General features: G+C 41.7%; 1 protein-coding gene across 15 annotated transcripts in view; it reads right to left on the bottom strand.

Moving 5' to 3' along the window:
* The window catches only part of EYA4 (EYA transcriptional coactivator and phosphatase 4), a 279,767-nt gene that overhangs the window by 109,500 nt on the left and 150,578 nt on the right, over window positions 1–19,689 (bottom strand). Inside the window, exon 1 of one of the 15 annotated variants that reach the window (XM_047859478.1) lies at window positions 8,417–8,664. The exons of the other annotated variants lie outside the window; for them this stretch is intronic. The gene's annotated coding sequence lies outside the window, so the exon portion shown is untranslated. Of the gene's footprint in view, window positions 1–8,416; window positions 8,665–19,689 lie in introns of those variants that run through there. 15 annotated transcript variants of the gene reach the window in all.

The following is a 19,689-nucleotide window of genomic DNA, read 5'->3' as shown; positions in this document are numbered from 1 at the left end:
GTATACACGCGTATATATATATGTGTGTGTGTATACATATACATACATACACACACATATATATATGCATATATATACATACACACACCCATATATATATGCGTGTATATATATATATATATATACATACACACGTGTATATACATATATGGGTGTGTGTATATATATATACATATACACACCCATGTATATATATACTGAAATATTATGCCAATAGCTGTATGCAAAATCTACTAAAGAGAAACACACATAATACATGTAAAACTTCAATGTCAAATAAGTGATTTATCTTTCAACTTCCGGAAAAACCAAGGCTATAGATAATGTTATTTCTCTAGGCCACTTGTCTCTGTAATTATAAAGAAGCTTATTAAAATTTTTCTGCATTTCTTCCTAATTTATTCTGTTCAGGAAATTATAAGAGGAGTGAAATAATCATATATTTAATTTTAATTCTGATGGGAAGCTTTCTAGAATTAAAAAAAAATCATAGTTGTGTACCTGGAAATTATATATTTTGCTAAAGCATAAAAACAGATTTTACGCAAGTTGTTAACAGCTTTCAATGTGTACAGGCTATGCAGTCTGATGCATCCAGGCTATGCAATCTAACGGATGCATATTGGCTTTCAGCTGAGGACAACAGTGAATTGTGAAGACTAAGGCATTGAACATCCTGAAATCTTAGGACATTTTTAAGGAAGAGAAAATTCACAAAATATACATTGTTTCAAAGGCTTTCCAAAGCTACCAAAACCCTTCTTCCCAGCCTTCTGCTGATTTCACAGATCCTAAAGTATGAGATACCTGTAGGCATGCTCATATTCATGCCATGGCACAGGAATTTGCATGGAACACCTCTCAGGTGTAGCTAATGCTGTGTCTTCCAGGAAGTCCTGACTTCACTCATTCTCTCCTTCTCTGACCAACTAATAGTCATTTCTTTATGACAGTCTATCTTGTGTCACTACTTTCATATGTGTCTTATCTCTCCTCTTTCGGGCAAGAACAGCATCTAACAGATGGGTAATTCTTTACAATACCTAGGACAGAGCCTGCCCCATACTAAGTGCTGAATCACCACCTGTTAAATTAATACTTGGAAACAGTAATGAAGTTTAACCACCTACAGTATATATACAAGGCAATACTTGATATAGATACCAACATTAGGTTTCCCTTTAGTCTTTCCTCTGTATCCATGTTGTCTGATACAGTAAGGACTAGCTACATGTGGCTGTTTAAATAGAAATGAGCTGAAGTTAAAAACTCACTTGCTCAGTTGCACCAGCCACATTTCAAGCATTCAACAGCCATACTTGACTAGTAGCGACTATACTGGACAGCACGGATTATAGCACATTTCCATCACAGACAGTTATAGCACTGCTTAATCAAAGTGATCCTGTTAAAAACAAAGCCAAATTGTTCAATCCTCAGCTCCCAGCCTTCTAATTGCTTTCTAGCTCATTCAGAACAAAAGGTAAAACCCCTAAAATAACCTTGAGTAAGCTGCTTTCCTTTTTCACCCTATCCCCCATCATATCACCTACCCCTCTCTCCCACTCTCACTGCTCTCCAGCTGAAGACAATGTTTCTAAAGCACAACATACTCTCACCTCAGGCCCTTTGCACAGGCAGTTCTGTCTGTAACTCTTCTCCCAGATCTCTGCTTGGCCAACCACCTCATTTCCTCTGTCTCATGCCCTAAGGCCTTCCCTAGCCATACAGTTCTAGATTATCAAACTCCTGTCCCCACACATTCCTTCTCTTCTTTTCCTGCCTTTTTTCCCATAGTATTTGACACCAATAATACACTCTATGTTATGTATTAATCTTGCTGTGCAAACAATAAGCTACTAGAATGTAAACCCCAAAAGGGAAACTTGAGTCTCTTTTCTACCCTGCTGTACCCCTATCTAAAATAGCGCCTGGCACATTACTCATATTCAATAAATATTTTTGAATTTATGGATGAAGAGTATTTGCAATGTATACATCGATAGGATACACAATTTTGAGGCTGAGTTTTTAGGATTCTTGTGGAAATTAGTCACCTCACTGTGACAAATGCAAGAAGAAATACGTTACTAGGCGGCCTTATCAGATCAATGGTGCTTTCTGTCGCCCAGAAAACCATTATATTCAGTCAGAACCATTTAGATTTTCAGAAGTGTATTCCATCCTGGTTTTTATTGGAGAAAAGAGGTTGCCAAAATGATGCTGACCCATTCACTCCTTCACATATCCACTGGATACTTCATGACACCCACTTCGGATGCCAGCAGACGGCTAAGATAAAAACAACGATGATGACGACGACGACGACGACGACGACGACAAAAACCACAGTCCCTACTAACCAAAGTCCAGTTAGGGCGGCAGGGAGTCAGGTAATATTCTAGCATGATGTGTTAAGGCCATGGCAGTGGTGAGGCTAGGGAACACAGGGATGGATAGGAAAGGCACTTTGAATCTACGGCACTGGGAAATGGTTCTCTGGAACTGGGTCCTACAAGGCAAGAGTTATCTGTAACATAAGAAAGACCAAGGGACTGTGTTCAAACGGAAAGAATAGCATAACTAAAGGCAACAAAACATGAGTGAGCAGGTACTATCAGAGAAGAGTTTATATCTATCTATCTATCTATCTATCTATCTATCTATCTATCTACACACATTATATTTATTTATTCATTTAAAACTTTTTTTTAACCTTTATTTATTTTTTTGAGGCAGAGAGAGACAGAGCATGAACGGGGGAGGGTCAGAGAGAGAGGGAGACACAGAATCCGAAACAGGCTCCAGGCTCTGGGCTGTCGGCACAGAGCCCGACGCGGGGCTCCAACTCACGGACCACGAGATCATGACCTGAGCCGAAGTTGGACACTTAACCAACTGAGCCACCCAGGCACCCCGGAGAGCTTTAAAATAAAATGGAATAGTAGATGTCGAATCAAGTGAATAAGGAATCAGGGTTTCCCATTTCTCCTTCCCTCACATGAAGAGCCAAAGGGACTGGAAGCTTGATATAAGCAAACCACTTCGAGGTGCCTGATGAAGGAGGGCCACATGCAACCAGAACTACATTCCAAAAATAAGCGAAAAGTGCTGCCTATTACTTTTAGGCTTATGTTCGCTACTAATTCAATGCATAGCAAATTATTAGTCTCAAGGATTTTATATTAGGAAAAGCCTTAAATATTCAAGCCAACGACTGGAATTGTTTCTTATCACTAGAGGACAGTAGGAGCTGGAAATATAGATGATTTGTTTTGTTTTATTCAGTGTGACTGGATGCATTTTTATTCTAAAGAATCTACAAAGTTTTACATTTATAATATGAAAAAATAGATTTTTCACACTGAATGAGGAACCACTACATGTGAGACCCATCAAGACTGTAGACTGTGTTTTCAGAAGAAGCACGGTGACCTGGGCAAAGACAGGTCTTCGTGTTTTGCTGGCTAAATGGATGGGAATGAATTAATGGAATAAAGTCACTCACTGCTTCAGCAATTAGGGATCTTAACTGCTACGCTCTCATAACTATGTAACATCAGTTAGAAAAGAGACCACGTGCTTTATGCTTCCCATCGACTCCATCTTTGTTTTTGGCAACGCTAGCTTTGAATCTGAAAAAGAGGACAAAGGAAGCAGTCCAAGGACATCAAGAGTTCAATTTCCCAAGACACTTTTATTAAGCATACACGATAGGAGAAGCTCTCTCCCAGTTCTGAAGTATGAGTTATGGACATAGCTTCCTTGCTTTATAAAACACAGTCTAAATTATGAAGGTCCAAAAAGCAGACTATAATCACTCGGATTTGGATGGAGATGAGCTCGATCGTGAAAAATACATACATCTGATATGAGGGAAAAAAATTCTTGAAGTTAAAATGTCATCTTTCTTAATAAACGCCTTCAACAAATTATCATTTTCATGTGGAACACTGTACCCCTAAATATACATACTACCCTGGACTTAAATATACCAGTACGAAGTCTTTATTTTCCTCCCTTCGGTTAAAGAGGGCTTTTGGAGGAAAACTGAACCAGCATTCGTTTTATAGGACAATGCTCTCTAAAACTCTAGTGCCCAGGCTAAGCCTTTTCGGAGTTGCACAAAACCTGTGGAGAATATCAATAAAGGAAGGCAACTAGCTGGATCATAGTTTTCATTCTCCGTCTGGCCCGTTTTAACGTATAAACAAATTAAGATGGTCGGAAAGGATCTTGTATTATTCTTTTCTGTTTTTAGAGTCCCAGAACCCTGTTTATTTTCAGGTGCGTGAAAACCACATCAATTCTTATTTGGCCTAACGCTTTTTTGTTTTTCCAACTTGGCATCTGCAATACTAATGCTTCCGTGTAAGCACAACAGTAGCAACACAAAAAATAAAAATAGCACGTGGCGCTAAGTGCTTCAGTTTCACTAATTTAATCCTTGCAACGACTCACGAAGACAGGCACCGTGAGTATCCCCCGGACAGAAGCGATGAAATGGAGGCAGCCGAAGGTTAAAAGAAGGGCCCAGGCGGTGGGGCAAATGCCAAGCGTGGGAATCCCACCCCAGCCTGTGCGTCTCCAGGGCCCAGAGGCTTCACCACTGCAAATGCCATTTCTCAAACACTCAGCATTTATTTATAGTAGTATTTTCACAATTAACAGTGGGATCGAGTAATTAACAGTTCTACAGCCCATTCTCCTCCTTAATTCTATTGATCCTGTCACTTGCCACCTTCCCTCTTATTTCTGTGTAAACATGACATTTTGTTCTATTTTCTTTTTTTTTTTTTTTTAACATTTATTTATTATTGAAAGACAGAGAGAGTCAGAGCGTGAGCAGGGGAGGGGCAGAGGGAGAGGGAGACACAGAATCCGAAGCAGGCTCCAGGCTCTGAGCTGTCAGCACAGAGCCCGACACGGGGCTCAAACTCACAAACTGCGAGATCATGACCTGAGCCGAAGTCGGACGCTTAACCGACTGAGCCACCCAGGCGCCCCTATTCTATTTTCAAATGGACTCATTCTATGAATCTTTTGGTTTTGAATTCTAACTTTCTATTGCACTGCTCCCTGAATCACGAGACCAGACAAAGAGGCAAGCATTTGATTTTTAATTACAGTTAAAAATTCCCATAGTGCTTCATGAAGACAAATCTGTAGTGGCTGGGTGGCTCAGTTGGTTGAGTGTCCGACTTTGGCTCGGGTCATGATCTCGCGGTCTGTGGGTTCGAGCCCCGCGTCGGGCTCTGTGCTGACAGCTCAGGGCCTGGAGCCTGCTTCGGATTCTGTGCCTCCCTCTCTCCCTGCCCTTCTCTCTCTCTCTCTCTCTCTCTCTCTCTCTCTCTCTCTCTCTCAAAAATAAAGATAAAAAAAATAAATACAGTTGAGTTCAATCCCAATGAAACTGTTTCCACTGTCTGGTAAGAATAAGATACCTGGGGCGCCTGGGTGGCTCAGTCAGTTGACTGTCCGACTTCAGCTCAGGTCATGATCTCAGGGTCTGTGAGTTCGAGTCCCGTGTCGGGCTCTGTGCTGACAGCTCAGAGCCTGGAGGCTGCTTCAGATTCTGTGTCTCCCTCTCTCTGCCCCTCCCCTGCTCGTGCTCTGTCTCCCTCTCTCTCAAAAATAAACATTAAAAAAAAAACATTAAAAAATAAATATCCACCTCTTTCAAAAAAAACCCACAAAAAACAAAAAAGCAAAACAAAACAAACAAGCAAAACAAACAAACAAACAAACAAAAAAAACCAAACCCAAATTTGCAAAGGGAAAAATGGACTGAACTGTTTCACTACATATTTCAATATCTGTGTTGATGCCTAGATAGTCTGAATTTAAGCTTACAGATACTTAACCAGATTCTCACTTTGGAATGTTTTTGTAATACTGTGTTATTTCATGAATGCTACCCTTTGAGAAATCTGAAGGGAATAAAAAGGGCAAGTATTATATTCAGAGCGCTAATTACTAAATAATGAGCAACAAATTCAATGATAAAGAAACGTAAGAGCCTGCCTGCCACTCCACAGCTCAACAGACGTATTGAAGTACTTTTCCCTACTAAGGTATTTTGGAGAAGTTTTAAGAACTGTCATTAGATGTCCTTCTGTGTCATTATGCAATCTGCGGAAGGTGTGCATGTTAGGTCCACAAACGTACAATGGTATAGACAAGAAGTGTGTGTGTATGTGTGTGTATTGTGTGCAGGTATGTCCATGCACATATGCAATCCCCTCTCCCAAGAATATAATCCCCACCCCCCCTCCCGAGAATCATACGGATAATTTTGAAAAGAATATGTTTGGGGCCACAATCCTGTAACAAAAGCATCAAGTCCTATCACATCCAGTGGGAATGTGCGCAGGTCATCCTGCGATAGTGGGGAGCCCCCAGCTCTTCCCTCTCCCACCCTTACGTCACTGTGGTTACAGTTCAAAGGTCAGCAAAAGCCATAGTCCTTGCCATTCTCCCCACACACACCATGGCGCTGCGGCTGCTTGTGTCTGTCCAAATTCTGAGTTTCTGACATTAGAGAGACGCGTGCAAGAAAAGACCCTCAGTCCGAGCCGCTTATTCCTAGGTAGGCTGAGTCCTGGATTCCGCCACATTTCAATCAGGTCAAGTCACAAGTCCCCAGGGCGAGCTGTGCAGACTGGGAAGGTAACGGCCACCTCCCGTGGAATGTTTACCACGTGTCGACCCCTGAACACAGTACCAGCTAATTTAGTCTTCATGACAACGGAAGAGGAAACCGGTTCTCTGGGGCAAAAGAGGATATGAAATTTAGTTGTTAGTAGGGAAGGGAATGGCATTTGAACTCCGACCATCTAGAGTCTGCTGGCTCTGATGTTATTTTCTAAGAGGGTGTTAGAACCAAGTAGGGGAACTCGAGCCGCGCCCCTCAGTTTAATTCCAAAACCAAACCTGACCATAGGAACCACTGCAAATTCTCTCTCTTCACTCTTACCCAAAGGGGTTGGAAGCGATTCGAATTTATGCCCACTGAGTAAGAAAAAGTCTACAATTTAACGTGAAAGGGGCCCATGCACAATGAGGTGGGTTTGGATCCAAATCACAACTTAGAGCATCTCCGAAGTATTTTTAAAATAACACTGCCACGAGGAAAGGGAACAAACAGTACTTTGTACACTATACTATTACCTTTGACTTCACTCTAACAGAGTTTTCAACATGATGTTCAGGGCACCAACTCGGAGTCTATTTTCATGGGTTTTGCTAAATAAAAGCACAGACTGTTTACGCAAGGGGGCTTGCCCAGAGTTTTCTAACCAGTATCTGGATCAGTTTATATTTTAGTAAAGATGTTGTTTCGTACACAGCATGTCCTAGGTATGTTTCACTTTTATATGAAACTCTTTTAAATAGAGGATACAGAAGCACACACACACACACACAAAAAACACTTGGAAATAAATAGGTAAATATGCTGCTATTCTGATGTGCAAATTCAGTAACATAAAAATCAAGCTACGTCAGAGAATAAGGCAAGGAATCCTTATGAATATTTCAGTATTATGAAATTTGGAAATACTATCTTCATTTTTTCAGATCTAACTGCCTAATTATTCCTTCCATGTTTTCCCAGTAATTATATAAAACCTCCTCTTATTTTCTCTTATTTAATTTGTTTATACTCTAGCAGAACTTGATACACTGACATTAAACAATTATCTTCCCATCAAAACTATTTTAGGAAAACTACTCTGGAAATCACACAGGCATGTGCCAATTTATCCATGTAATGTGGAGGAGAAAAATGGTGTTAACATTGTTTTAAGTCAGGAAACTACTTTTAAAACCAGAAAAATACAAAAGTATCATCATTTAATGGGAACTTTGTTTCATGTCACAGCATAGGCTCCTGCCAGGATTCTGTGCTATATAACTACTTATATTTTGATTTTCCACAGATGTAGTCAAAGTTGACAACATTCTTCTGTGAATCATTAGAGGATATTTTCACTGAAAACATATTCTTGATTTAAAACATAAGTGGCCTCATTTGACTCTTTTTTTTTCTCAACAGCTCCATCAACCTGTTTTTAACTCCCTAACTTTCCCCACCTTTCTGCACCTCGCACCACCATCTTGATCTCGTGAACTAACCAGATAATGAATAATATTGAATTTCTCGTAATAACCGTCTCGTAATAACCGTCTTCTCGAAAGAGGGAGAAAAACATACCCAAGTACGGGTTTAGCCAAAGTAATCTCTTTCTGTCCCCACTGCTTCACTAGAAGGAATTGACACTTGTCCCAAATTACAATAAAAAAGAATACATTGTAACATAAATATGCTTGGTCTGACACTGGAAAGAATTGAACGTGTATAAATTATGCATAGAAAATCCACCAGCAAAGCAAACGGATTCCCTCAGATACTGACCTGGATTTAGCATGACCTGGTGCGGGCACGAGCCGCCCCGAGCTGGCGTTGCTCTGAACGGAACAGCGAAACACTGCAGACCTTGGAAGCACACATTTAGCCAAAAGACAACTAACCGTGTAGTTATGTTATACCTTATAGTTGCTTAACTATCATCCGCGCGCTTTGCGATTCATCTTTAAACAAATCCAATCCTCCTGCATCATATACCAAGTGCATCAGCTAAAATGACCCGGTGCAGATTTCCTGTTTGTGCACATTTCATCGGTTGCGGTTGAGGACGAGATTTTACTAAATATGATTCTGTACTGAAAACTGGTTTTTCTTCTTCTTTTTCTAAGAGGCTGTATCAGAACATTTTTTTAGGGAACTGACCTTTCGCATTCTGTGGTCAATTTACCTCCCCAAATGTCCTCACTTTTAGTGAAATGCTGGACTCTACTGATTTAGAACCTTCCCAAAGTTTTCAAACAAACCTTCTATAGCATGCATGCAAAGGGAGAAGTTTTAGAACAGAACTTTGAAATAAGAAACACATGTCAGCCTGAGAAGTTCTAACTCGTACTATCAGCCATATCAAAAGAAAGGCCAACTGGGTAAAAGTAGCATGAAGAAAAAAAGCAGCAGCTGAAAAAATCAGACTCCCTGAATATGAAGAGGTGGAAACCCGGCTTCATAGGTGCTCGGCTAGAGTTCGACCAACAGATCCGGCTTCAATTTGGATATGAGCATTCACTTTAATGAAGTCTACTGCGCACAATTTCTGTTCCCATAAGAAAAGGAGTAAGACTATTCATAAAGCAAAAAACACTCAAAGGACTCCAAGTAAACTGGTCTCAACAACCCCTTCACCCTTACCATACACACAGAATCAATTCACATGGATTGTAAAACCAGTTTGGTCACTCCTGGAATTACAGACATGGGAAGGAGGCATTCCTTTGCTATTCATCTGATTCTTAACCTGAAGACAAGGCCTACATTTTGCACTGTCCTCTCTTTTTTCCAACTTTAATTAGCAGCCACTCAGCTGCTTTCATTAAACGGACCTCAAGGCATGAACCTAGGGGAAAGGACACAGAAAAGTATGCAGTGTGAGAAATCTGGGAGCCCGTCATCTATGCAGGTGAAATAAATCAATTCTAAAGGCGTTCCGGCTCCTGTTCAAAGTACTGGTAAGTGATAGATCAAGAAGAGGATATTGATATGTAAAAGCCAACCGTTTCTAAGATTCTTCAATAATCACTAATTCTCATTGCATGAAAAAGAAAAAGAAAAGCTTTTCCATGAAGTAAAATTGAGTCTTAGGAAAATTCCTGTGCTCTGGTATTAAGAATTTGTTAAACGGAATGCGGTGGATAGACTAAAGACGGAATGGGAAGACAAAAAAGGCGCTGGGCATTTAAGAATTTTGGAAATAATTCTGAAACTGCACATTACTCAACCTCCACCGTCAGGAAAGTTCCTTGAATTCTGGCTGTCGAGTTTATTGACTCTGTCTAAGCAGCATCAACAATCAAATGATGTTACTGGGATACTGACCTTGAGTTGTTTTTCCCAGGTATTGATGGGCTGTGCTTTGCTGCCTACACTCTCACATGGATGCCCTTGTTCCAATGTCAAGTGTCTGTGAGAGCCATTCTGGGGTTAACTTTCAGAGGCTGTAGATGAGAGTGCTTTTTCCAGCAGAGCTGAGCAACTTCTTCTGGGCCCTGGGAAGGCTGGCTTCACTAGCACTGTTTTCTAAGCCCTGTGTTTCTCAAGCTTCTCTTCGTCTACAAGACATATGAACTTTTAAGATACCCAGTAGCCCCCTCTGACGGTGATCAGACATCCGCTGGGTACCTGGAAACTGTCTGAAAATATGCCAGCGAATCTGGGGTTCTCACTGCAACTGGGACTGCCACCTAGAGTTGGAAGAAGTCAGGTTAGGACAGTCCTGTGAAGTGTGGAGCAGTCCTGCATAACAAAGAATGGACTCCTCCAAATCTCCCCTGGAGAAATACTGGTGGGTCAGCCACGCTTCCAGCCACGTTGCACACGTACACCTCATGTTTCCTCCACGCCATGGTCCCCATCGGTGCTTCTCTTTGTAAGAACACCTATGATACTTACTACCCCAAGAGCACGTACGTAACGTGTCTGAGAATATGTCAGGTCGGTGTCTGAGCGACAGCAGCCTGTTTTGTGTCCCCCCTCGCTGTCAGACGTCACGGTCCCTTCTAAAGCCATCATCCTTCACTATGACAGCTGCTACGTGGAGGGAGTGGTGCAGCCACCTTGACATTCTTCCAAACCACACTCATCATCCTTCCCCTAGGCAACGAGCATGATATCTCACATCCCCGTTCGTTGGGACTCTGGATACTCCATCAGAAGAACAACAGAAAGTGAGAGCATGGGCAACATAGGGGAGATAAACAAAGGATTACGTCACTTCATTTAATAAGACCGTGGACGTTCTTGAAAAGACAGTATTATTTTGGAGAGGTGTGGAATTGCCATAAGTGGATCCCGTGGCAGAATGCAACAGAGGAGCTCCCGATTTGAGTTGAGGCTGTAAAAACAGAACAATTACTTCCCAGTGACCTTTGGCTTCAAGAAGCATTTTCACATATTGTGCTGCTTTAAGGCTAAAAGTGCAAGGCCCCTCACAAAAGCCATCCTAAGAAAGGAAAGAGAGGAAGACAGAGAGAAAGGGGAAGGAGAGAAGGAGGGAGGGACGGAAAAGGAGAGAGTGATTGTTACGTTTCTACCTCAGAAAGTCTGGTAAGGGCGTGATCATTTAATTCGAGTAACTGTAAAACCTATCATGCAAACTGGGATTTTCTTGAAAGCAAAGTATCTCTAAGCAGTTCCAGAGGGACACTGGGACAGCAGATGTAAGCTGGAACTGTACTTGGCAGGCTAGGATACAGAGTCACCCTACTTGCTCCCGAAAGCTTAGAGGTCTCTCTTAAACCTGACCTTGTTTACGAATGATATTTGAGCCTTATTAATTATTCTGTGGCATACTGTAGTGAGAATAATATTGGTAAAGGCATGAGGAACTTTCCACGCACAAAAAAATGTAATAACTTAGCTGCTCATTCATTCATTCATTCATTCATTCGTATAATAAGTATTTATTGCTTTCCTACTACGTGCAGGTACTATGCTAGGTACCTGAACTGAATTGAAAAAAAAAAATCCCTAAATGATTCAGGCATTGATTTGTCCTTATCAACGTGAAAAAGAAATATTTCTACAAAACTCCAGCTATCAAGAACCTTCAAGAAATGATCATTAGGGTTTAGCCAAGTTGTCCGGGTGGCTGAGATGTGTGTCGTCTCAAGCAACAGCACATCCAAATATAGAAGCTCTTGTATAGAAATAATTCCACCACGTGTTATGATGCTACACGTAATTTAACTTCTCCTGAGAGAATCAAAGTGATCAGAACTAATGAGAATGATTATACAGTACTAAGGCAAGCAACTTTGAACTTTGAAGATACCCAGTAGCCCCCTCTGACCGTGATCAGACATCCGCTGGGAACTGCTCAAGAACACAGGGCTTCTAGTGTTACTAGCACAGCAGCCCGCATGACTAGACATTTTGCATGCTTACATTTATGTTTTATTATTTTTGCTTCTTTTAAATTGTTAGACTGTCATTTGTCAATATTCCAGTGATAACATACCCACGAGGACAATACGGCATGATCCCCACTTACAGATGAGACAATCTGAGGCACAGAGAAATGAAGCAGTTTGCTCAAGGTCAAACCCCTGGGATTTGAACTCATCCAGTCTGCCATGTTTGCCCACGCTCGCATGTAAGCAACGCCCACATGTACCTTAAGAAGCTATGAACTCGAAAGCTCTGCGATTATGTAAGAGACAAATATGCTCGGAGACAGCATCTGAGAAAAGCGAGCATGTGAGTTTGGGGGAAATCAAGTCTATGACACCTAGATCTGTCGTCAGGCAAATCTAGCCGTTTCTTTCTCTGTAGTTCGCATATATGCCTGTGCAAGTGAAGGGTGTCAGACGACACAGTTTGCAAAGTTTACTGAGCCTTGGAAATTAATTATAATGAAAATGAAAGCGTTTTTTATAATAGAGTCTCACATATATTTTTTTCCAGTTATTCTTAGGTCGATATTTTCTCATTAGAGATTTAGATTTTTAAGAGCGATGAAGTATTTTAGTGACGTAAACTTGAAGAATAAAAAGGCAGTTTTTTAGTACAGTAAGCATGCCAGAAAGACATCAAGTATCAGGTGATAGAAATTTATAAAACACATGAACAAAGAATCCATTCATCTATTGGCTTATTGCAAAGCAAATCGGCACACTGTAGGTTGCTAAGACAACAGGGATGTGATGATTAACTGTGAGATAATGAGCAGAATCTCCGTGTCTTTATGAATCAAGTTTTTGGAATCTAAGCCCTCATCTCTCTCTACATATGTACATAGCTAAAATCTTAGGAGTATTACTTTTAAAAAATGCCTTCAGACTTTGGAGCTCTGCTGGCGAAGGAGTCTGATGCCTTCTGATCAGGACACAGCCCTTGTCTCGGCAAGATGCATGTGGTGTGGCAAAGAGAGGTGTTCCCGGCAGGCCATCAAGCCCATCGTGTGGCAGTGATGCATGAGTTGCCTGTCAGAGATTATCATCCATAGGCCAGGAGAAAGAAAAAATATTTGCAACTGATTTATTAAAATTATTAATAAATATTTTCAAATACAGGAAATAACAGAACTTGGAGCTTTTCTAGGATGTTGCCACTTCAAATTTGAAACTCTGGGCTCACTCCCTTTTAGCCACAAGGCCCTCCCCACTGTTGCTTGGACATACCAGGCAGGGCTCTGCATTGGCTTCTCCCCAAGGGAATGCACTCCCCCGGCCCTATTCGTGGTTTAGCACCAGTGCTTTTAAGCCTTTGCTTAAATGTTGCCCAATTTAAAATGAGAACCTCTCAGACTCTGTTTTATTCCCTAGTACTTCTCATCTCCTGAAATAATCCTTCATCACGTATGCTCCTGTTTTGTTCACCGAAGTATCTCAAGCACTCAGACCTGTGGCCGACACATAGATGATGCTCGATCAATAGTAACTTTAAGGGCAAGAGTAAGTGTTGCTCGAAGTGAATTACTGAGAAGAAAACTGTAAGATCTGGTTTCTTGCCGCCTTAGGTGGGCCCAACTTGCAGAGGACCCTCCAAAAATTTCCATTTTCTACTCAGCTGAGTCAAGAACTTTGCACTGGAAATACACCAAGTCCAGGATAACGGTAAGGATTTATGTAGCTCAGGAGCCCCATCAGCCAACATGGCATCCCATCAGCCAACACGGCATATCTCAGAGGCCACCATGGCCCCCGACCATAATGATTTTGATGATCACTCTGGGGCTCCTCGGGTCCTCTGGATAAAAGACGCTAAACTAATGCTACTTTATGTGATGTGTTACTCTGACCAAATTAATTCAGAGCAGCTCACGGTCTCCAGAAAGACTGTTTCATATTATTAACCAGAAAGACTTCAGAAGAACTCCGTTTACTGTAAGAGAGGCTGACCAGGAACACAGCCATCCTCTGGAATTCATCACTAATACATGTGGGGAAATCAAGCGTCTCCTCATCTTCAGAGAATAATGCAAGCTGTCAGGAAGAAGCCAGATCCCTCCCACTGCCACCACGCCTGTTTCAAGCCAAATCTATTATTTCATGCTTTACAATATGTGTAGTTTTCTTAAGATAAATAAATAATACATGATGTGGAAATTTGGAAACTGTGTTTAAACCATAGGAAAAAAAAAACTTGTATAATGCCATCTAAAAATAACACTATTTGCTCAACGTCTCTCAGGCCTTTTCAGTAAAGTCTCATGGTGGGGCACCTGGGTGGCTCAGTCGGTTAAGTGTCCGACTTCGGCTCAGGTCATGATCTCGCGGTTCGTGAGTTCGAGCCCTGAGTCGGGCTCTGTGCTGACAGCTCGGAGCCTGAAGCCTGCTTTGGATTCTGTGTCACATTCCCTCTCTGCCCCTCCCCCCTTGTGTTCTGCCTCTCTCTGTCTCTCAAAAATAAATAAATGTAAAAAAAAAAAGGTAAATCCCATGGCTACTAGCCTCCCTGCCTCCAGGCACCTGTGCAATGGCTGCTCCGTCATCACAAGTACAATTGAATCACGTTATCACCTGATCAGCAACCCACCAGTGACCTCCCAATCAATATCTGTAAATTTCGAATTTTGGGGCTCTAAGTTATTGATCACTCAGTGTATTTCTTTGAGTTTGTTGGCGAGTTGGCTTCTTAAAAAACGTAAGACCGAACCTGTATCCTCATTTTGGCAAATTTTTCTTCAGAAAGATAAATAATTTGAACCGTGGCATGAAGTGCATTCATCAGACAATCATTTGACAACTGGAGGAAGTGGAGAAAGCAATTTCCAGTTGCGCTGGCATCTGAGAGCAGAAGAGAAGGACTGGCTGCACTGAATAGCAATTGGCCAGCTTGGGGAAGGGGGGCAGGGGGGTCAAGAACGACAAGAAGGCTTTTCAGAAAGAGGCGAATGGAGCTCCTCTTACTTTGAAGCTTGGCTGCCACTCAGCTTAAAGCTCTGTCACACAATCTCTTCTTTGCTGACCACAGTTTATAGATGTCCGACCTATGAAATCAAGCTCCAAGTCTCCATCCTGGTGAAAAGGATAACCACTGAGTTATATCTCATGAGGGAGGGAGACAGTGATAAAAGCTGGGTTTTATGAAACTTTAGGACTCGGGGAAGGGGTGCTGGATAAAACAGACCTGGGTAGGGGTGCCTGGGTGGCTCATTGGCTGAATGTCCAACTCTTGGTTTTGGCTCAGGCCATGATCTCAAGGTTCATGACATCAAGCCCTGTGTTGGGCTGTGTGCTAACAGCATGGAGCCTTCTTGGGATTCTCTCTCTCCCTGTCTCTCTGCCCCTCTCCCTCCTCACTCTCTCTCTCTCTCTCTCTCTCAAAATAAATAAACTTTTTTTTAAGAAAAGGAATGATACCATTCCTTTCCCCAGAAATTTGGAGCTGAGATAAAGAAAAAGAGAGAGAAATTCCAGTCTAGAAATTTTACCTATAGAGGTAAAAATTATATCAGGAGCACTGTGACATGGGAGTTTTCCTCCTACTGTGGGACCTTGAGAGAAAATAAGGCCAATCAGCCAACATTCATCAAGAGGTAAAGACATCAAGTAGCAAAGAGGCCAGGACCTGGGTGAATAAGAAATGATCAGGAAGGTGGGCCCTACTCTGCTCGCACATCTTACAAAATCCAGCAAACCCTCTAACCCTCTCTTCTCACGTTCTCTCAGATTAATATCAAAACCACAAAGTAACAAAAAACCAAAATTCCTCCTTTGTGCTTAAACTGCCTCATAGTAGTGGCTACAACCAATGAATCCTAACTAAAAAATAAATAAATAAAACCAAAAACCCTAGGAATCCAAGCTGGCAATAATCTACCTATTTTCCAATCTCATCAACTATTTTCCCACATGCATCAATTGGGACTACTCACCACCTATAAAAAATCCCTGTCAGTTTCAGTTTCTAGTCCTTTCCTGTACATCACTGGGCTCTCTTTTCCCCGTTTCTTCAAATCTTATCTAGTCTTTGACATTCCACCACAGCCCTTAATCTTCCCTGAAACTCTTCACGGGCATTCTGGTCCCCAGTGCTCAGTGTCCAAGCTGCATTCTGGTGGCACCATTTTTCTCTAACTCTCTTGTGAGATGAGCTCACCTGTAGAACTACCAAGCAAGTAGTACCCTAAGATGGATGCTTTCAGCATCCACATAGTACCCAAAGATCTTGTATTCCTCTAAGAGCCATGTAGGAAATGAGGACAGGAGAAGGGAAAAAATGAAAATCACAGTGTATGTAACTGGTTTATTTTTTCAGGAATGTACTTTCCAAGACCCACGGTAGATTCGTGTGTTCTTATGTTACTTTGCAATTAAAGGAAGAATATGAAATAGGACTAAATGAATATCTAGCAGATTAGACTAAGGGCAACAGGGCAGCAGGTAACAGGTAATCCCAGTAATCCCTGGCCTCTTCCAGACAGCAATTAGGTATGAACACGTATGTCTTCATTTTTACCTCATGCACACAATTCTATTATTAAGATGATCTGTTCATGCTTCTGTGTATATTTTGAATGCCTACTAAATACCGTTTGTCTGATCAATGAACAGGGTAACGCCATGTGGAAAATGTCATCAAGAAGGGCTCATCTGACAGCTTGGAAGAACAGAAAGGCAAGGTCTTTAGGGAAACGAGAGAGCCACATGGAAATGCGTTGTATTAATTCAGGGATGAGGTGAGGGCAGCTTGAACTTTCACAGCCGCAGTGGGAAGGGCAGGATAAAGAGATTCCAAACACAGCCGAGGAAAATTAAACACAACTTGATGACCAACAGGACTTGGGAAAGGAAAGAGAGAAAGAGGTCAGAGATTACTCTACAGTCCTGAGGCAGGATACAACTGAGAGAATTATCTATCACAGGAAAGAAACGATCCTGGGGGAGATAGTGTAATCATCATCGTATTTTGTAAGAGCAGTTTGAGACGGCAGAGTGAAATCCCTAATAAAACTGAATTAGGGATTTGTGGCTACCAGAGATGTTCCAGGAGAGATTACTAGCTAGATTTGCATATTCGGAAGTTACTATTCACTAAACAGGTACATACTAACCTGGTACCTGCTAAGCACTGTGCTACATAATGATATAATAGGGAACAGCAAAAAGTAGATGTGGCCCTGACCTTGTAGAGCGTATAGTACAGTGAATGAAGCCAACGTTAATCAAATGAGGTGCCCCTGAAGGAGAAGCACATGGGGCCACGCAGCCACACGACAATGGGTCCAGACCACTGGCTCACCGGGGAAGGTCAGAGATCCTACGAAGGATTAGCTGAAATTAAGTAGGGGAGCAAAGCTGGGAGGGGGAGCATAGCACAAATGGGGAAAGAGCGGTCCCAGCCTCTGTGGAAGGACAATGGCATCTGTGAGCCCAGACCCTTCCACCACGGGAAGCTGGCCTGAAACCAAAGCTAGAGAAAAGCAGTGGCCAGAGCATGCTAGGCATGGTGGGCCATGTCAAGAGTCATGAACAAAAATTACACGAGAGAAACATGAAATGAGAAGTAAGCAAAAAGATCATGAACCAGACCTAGGGATCCTAAGACATAAAGCCAAAGCTAAAGAGCACATAAGTGCGTGTGAATGAAGTATCGGCAGTGAGGCCCTTCTTCCCTTTACTCGCGGCCTAGCCTTCTCCATCATCTTATTCAATTTTAAAGACATACTAAGAAACTGTTCTGTGAGTACCAATGTGTAAGGGCCTTTCACATACATCTTTTTACTCTCATTTACTCATTTAATCTTGGAAGGTAATTAATTCTGGAGGGGATACAAGCAGAACAATGAACAGGTATAGAGCTACACAAGGGTAGAGCTGTACTGGCCAACGAAGGTACATCACCAGGGGTTCCCATGAACTATAGGAAAAGGCTGATCCGAAACCTGTATGATAGGGCACTTAGAAAACAATAATCTAAGTTTTGAGACTGTTCTTTAAATCTTCGATTATCACTAACTGATATGAGGGATTTAGTGGATACCTTACACATCATCTGAGGAGACTAGCTCAATGGCTACCGTGACCGAAAGGGTCAAGATATCTCGATACTGAGCATATGACTAACTGCAAAACAGAACACACACTTCATTCTTGTTCAGAATCCCAGCTCTTTCCACCTCTGTAGGAATCTGTCAACACACACCAGAGAAGGCAAACGGACTCAGAAAACCTCCAATAAATGCTGGCCAAAATAATAAGAGAAACCACAGAGGCATCCTCATGAGGCTGGGCTTTCAAATGAGGCAGAATGGTTGCACAATTGGAAAGAGTTTGAGCTACGGCATGACTCCGGTTAACTATGTATCCACGGAGTTCCAGGTTCTTTCTCTCCAAATCCCCAGACATGTGAACTAAATCACACTATCTCAGTATATCCATCAATCATCTTCAGGGCAAGTATACCTTCTGACTTGAAAGAGGTGGGTGTAGAAGGAATTAATACAAAGTAATTAACTTTGTAGTGTGATTATTAATTTTCTGGGTTCTATAGTCCAAAAGATAGTATTTGCTAGCAATGTAACTAAGTCCATAAAATGGTTACATGAACGCGGACTGAATAGCTGAGACTGTGTTACTGAGAGAACCTGTGTATTAGTACGTAATCCTGAGATTTGCAAGTTTGAGAACAGGCAACCTGTTCTCAATTTTGATTTTGATGCTTCTTAGAGACACAATATTGGGCTAGATGGGTCTCTGATCTGACACAGTGAAATACAAATGTGTGTTTTCACAAAGGGGCCCTCAGCTTTCACTGTTATGAAAAAAACACAGCATTTAATTTTTTGACACGAAATTCTACGCCGGTAAACATTTCAGGCTTCTGGAAGCATCACCATAATCGTTTTACCAGCAAACAAATATGTACAACGTAATGCCTTAAGTATAACATTGTTAGATCATAATTATTTACACAACATGAATTAGTAGCATTTGTGAAGATTTTCTACATAGACACTGAATAGATCGAATTCCTGAGGCTCATTGAAATATTGGATAGTAAGCTGAGATTCATTCTGGAGCTTCATTCAAAGCTTGAGAGTCATTCTGTCTTCCTGTGATCATTGTCAAGTCAGTAGAGACTAGGGCAAGTCACAGCACCCAACGGAGGCTTTGCTGATTTCAGGAAACCCAATTTCCCAGCAAACCAAATTGCTCAACCTTTGAAGGAGGGAAGAGTCCACCCCTCACCATTACCCCCTGAATCCTTTCATTTTATTCTTCACATGGAAAACCTAGCATCTTAGCTCACAGTTCCCATGAGCACTGTCCATATTTTACTACTCTCCCTTGTATTTCCCTACTATAATCTGCTGGTGGCAGATACTGTGGCCGGGATGAGAGGAAGCAGTAACAGGAAAAGAATGGATATGTTTCCTAGAAGTCACTTCACACAGCCATTTTCACTAAAATGCTTCATTTCCATTCACTCCATAATTAGTAGCAGAAGTAGAAAACAAGACTGCCGGATTTGAGTTTGATTTCCTGTCTACATTCTTGGTCTCTTCCTGGTGAAAATGCTGCATTCATTTTGAGTGACCCAAACAGGAAGAAAGGGAAAGGGAAACCAAATTCCACCAAAGAATGTCACCAAAGAAATCATTC

Source organism: Prionailurus viverrinus, chromosome B2 (assembly GCF_022837055.1).
Source record: "Prionailurus viverrinus isolate Anna chromosome B2, UM_Priviv_1.0, whole genome shotgun sequence".
In the NCBI taxonomy this organism is placed as follows: Eukaryota; Metazoa; Chordata; class Mammalia; order Carnivora; family Felidae; genus Prionailurus; species Prionailurus viverrinus.
This window is presented reverse-complemented; position numbering and strand designations above follow the sequence as displayed.